At 39.4% G+C, this 3778-nt stretch overlaps 1 non-coding gene across 1 annotated transcript; it reads left to right on the plus strand.

Moving 5' to 3' along the window:
• Positions 1-3373: 3373 nt before the first annotated feature.
• Positions 3374-3446, plus strand: trnar-ucg. The gene has a single exon. It is a non-coding gene; the product is annotated as a tRNA-Arg (tRNA).
• Positions 3447-3778: the final 332 nt, after the last annotated feature.

Consider the following 3778-nt stretch of genomic DNA (forward strand, 5'->3'; position numbering starts at 1 on the left):
ACATGCACTATAAGAGCTGTTTTTTAATGATAATATCTAAAAAAACTTAACTTAAAGCATTAATAGAAAAAGATTAACTTCCGGTAAGTGTGCAACAAAAGGGAAAAATGCAAACATGAAAAGTGTACCTAAAAAAATACAAATACATACACATGCATGTAAAAAACAACAATCTTACCTTCAGTAGCTTTGTTGAGAGCGACCAAGGAGTTTAAGACCTTTGAGAAGTTCAGTCCCTGCAGGAGGTCATTGACCTCAAACGCCTAAATGGCAGAAAACCAAATAAAGATTGTTATATACATTTTAAAACAGCAACAAAGCACAGAGGAGCTTGAGACAGAGGAGAGAAAAAAAACATGTACACACATAAATAATACATTTATGGATGATGTCAAAAAGGACGCAAAGCAACCTTCCTGACATTTCCAGGCATGTTTCTCAGGCAGACACACTGTAAATGGAAAAACCTTCAGTTTGTGAGGCTAACAGTCACGACAACGGCAACAATGAAAATAGTTTTCTAATACACATTGTCAAAATATTGTTTCAAAATCGTTTTTGTTCCTTACACTGTCCTTCCTTAGCTTGCATCAGTTCACATAATGAGTTTACATGATAACAACAATCAGTACGAGAACCTTGAAATGAAGGAATACCAAGTTTAGTGGGGGTTTGTGTACCTGCTCCAGTCTGGAGAGGGATTACTGAAAGTCTGAGCTTCCCCTTGTAATCTTCCCATCACACACACACACACACACACACACACACACACACAGACATGCACACAAAGCCATAATCAAATACCTCTGAAGCCCCCTAATCTTGTGTATACCACACACTGACTGACTCTACATTCCCAAAGCGTGAAGGTGGAGCAATGTGGGGTGTGAAAATCGGAGCTGAAAAATCCCAATTTAAAAACTATTTCCAATTTAAAGTTCAGTGTGTAGGATTTAGGGGTATCTACTGGGAGAAATTAAATATGATATAGCAAGTATGCTTTCTTGTGTGTTTAATGACCTGAAAATAAGAATTGTGTTTTCACTGCCTTAGAATGAGCTGTTAATATCTATAAATGAAGAGGGTCCTCATCTGTTTTTACAGTATCCCTGAATGGACAAACAAAACAGTGGCTCTCGGTGGCTCTTTCAGGTGAAAACCTCCTGAACAATAAACACTGAAGGAATTCGAACCAGAAGAAGTTTCAGCTGGTTGCAGTCTGCAGTTCCCCTTTTGATGCCACTAAATCCCCTGAAACCTTGCACACTGTTCCTTTTAATGCTGAGTGCAGCCAGAAATCGCTGAACATTATGATTGCCGAAATCCCAATTCTACTCTTCTTCACAGATTGGGTCTCTTTAATCAAACAACAAAACTATACTGTTTCTTTAATGTATCCCAGCTTTTAGGAACCCACCTAATCTGATTTATACACGCAGGCTGATTGGTAGTCAGAGCAGTACGGACCCAAAAGTTAATACACACGTCATTTCTCTCCTACTGGCACCGGGCCGGGATACAATATGAGGCTTTTGAGTCACTGCTGCAGCAGAAATGCAACAGTGCTTAAGCTGCATTTGCACACATTTGAGGTATTTAGCTGCTGCTCCTTCAAGTACAATAATGTCTCAAAGGAAATGACAGAAATCTGATCCCCAGAAATACAAATAGTGTAATCGCTCAAGGATCTTTTCTCTCACTAATGGAGAAAAAGAATAAGTGTCTTCTTGAAGTTAATTAAAAAAAATACAGTTTGACAAGATATACATAAGCAACCAAATAAAATATATTAATAACTACATTTTAAATATATGTTTATCTCACAGCTTGTAGTGAAGGTACTCTCACATGCAGCTGTGAGGAGCAGAGAGCCCGAAATTACAGCATGCTTAAAACAAATGCCTGCGATTGGTCAAACAGCTTACCTGCTAACAGGGAGCGCTTGATTTAACACAGCAGACTCTAAATGCACAGAATCAATATCCAACCCGATTAATTAATGGCAGAAGCCAAATTTATGATGCGATTAACTGTGTCGCTCTGGTTAATCATGGAGTCAGAACTCTACTGCGCTCATACTGGCACTTGCTGCCCACTGTGTAATCGTGCTCTACTGGACCGACAGTCTGGCTCGTCCTCTGCTTGTCCGATGACTGTCTGGGAGAATTACTCCGCTGATGTCAGTCAGGCTGCTGGTAATGGAGGCCTTGGCTTCCAGCAACATGGCTGACATGCCTCTAATCAACTTGATTGGAAAATCCACTGACTGCCTGACGTGTCGCATTACGTCAGCCCACCCTTCTACTCTCCTCTATTTTATACCCTTTCAATTTCTACTTTAGCACAGAGTCAAAATTCAGTTTGAAGCCATGCCTCGCTTTACTGACTGGCTCTCAGGGCCTTCAAAATCAGTCTGAGCTCAGGACTCCTCTGTTGCGTAATCTGCGCTTTTCCATTCATTACATGGCTTTTTCCATGGCTAAAATCAATAGTGTGTGTGTGTGTGTGTGTTGTCATTTTGAACCACACAACTCACTAGCCCTCTCTGCACACCCACTGTGGGGCAGGATATCGCCACGCGTCACCACTGTTACGCAAACACACAGAAACATGCACACACCCTATATGTGTTTTAAGCTCTGATAACATTACAGGTATTTTCAGGTAAACGTGCCGTACAATTTGACAGTTTCTTTGCAAAACAATTCCAAAGAACTATCGATTGCTTCCCACTGAGATTTTTGTTGCCACAAAATAACAATTACACTATCAAAATATAATAAAACACTGTTAATGTCGATGCGTTTTGAAGCCAATACCACTATACTACAGAATAAGCTTTGTATAAAATCCACTTTTTCTTTTTTAAGCATAAAAACAGAACAGACAGCTAGCAGACCGTTAGGGAATACTTACTGAATTTGACAAAATGTGTTTTTGATTAAAATCGCAGACTAAAAACAAATTTAAAAAAAACAAATTTTGTGAAAAAACATCTTTGAAGCGGCCCACTTTGCTCAGCTGGTTCGAGTGTAATAATTCAGTGATTGTAGGTTTGATTCTTGTACTGGCCAGTAATCGTTCAAGTCTATAAGTCAGCTGCTGTTGCAAAATGTGAGCAAGGTTTATGTGATCTGCCTGCAGATGTCAACACAAGCAGTGAAACCAAATTAGTTCTTTCCCTGCAATCGCATCACTAAACTTTTAACTGCAGCCCTGAATAAACCATGTGTCAAAATGCATAATGCACCTCACATCAGAGAAATGGATGGAGGCTCCCAATAAAATTTGAATCTTCAGTTCTCCTTTTTGACTCAAGGTCATGTCTCTTCTTCTTTAAATTATTAAATAAATAAATTAGAAAGTTTTGTGTGACCACGTGGCCTAATGGACAAGGCGTCTGACTTCGGATCAGAAGATTGAGGGTTCGAATCCCTTCGTGGTTGACAGCTCCAACAGTGATTTGAGAGATCACAGTATCTTTGCCTAATGTCAAACCCAGTCACAGTTTAAATTCAAACTGCTAATTCTGTCCATTTATGGTAGATAAACAAACCGGTTTGGCTGCACATATCTACTGTTTAAGGTACGTCCCCTTGTGAAACTGTCCGCTGTGATATGAGAGTTGATGGCTTTCATACCATGTACATTTACTTATCTACAGTATTAGGAAAAAATGCAACCCGCCGTCACATCTGCTTGTGAGACTGCACTTCCATTTAAAAATGGTTTCAAAATCAGTTATAAAGAAACATTTGATAAATTTTCATGCCCTAAC

The sequence above is a fragment of the Plectropomus leopardus genome, unplaced genomic scaffold (assembly GCF_008729295.1).
Source record: "Plectropomus leopardus isolate mb unplaced genomic scaffold, YSFRI_Pleo_2.0 unplaced_scaffold21550, whole genome shotgun sequence".
In the NCBI taxonomy this organism is placed as follows: Eukaryota; Metazoa; Chordata; class Actinopteri; order Perciformes; family Serranidae; genus Plectropomus; species Plectropomus leopardus.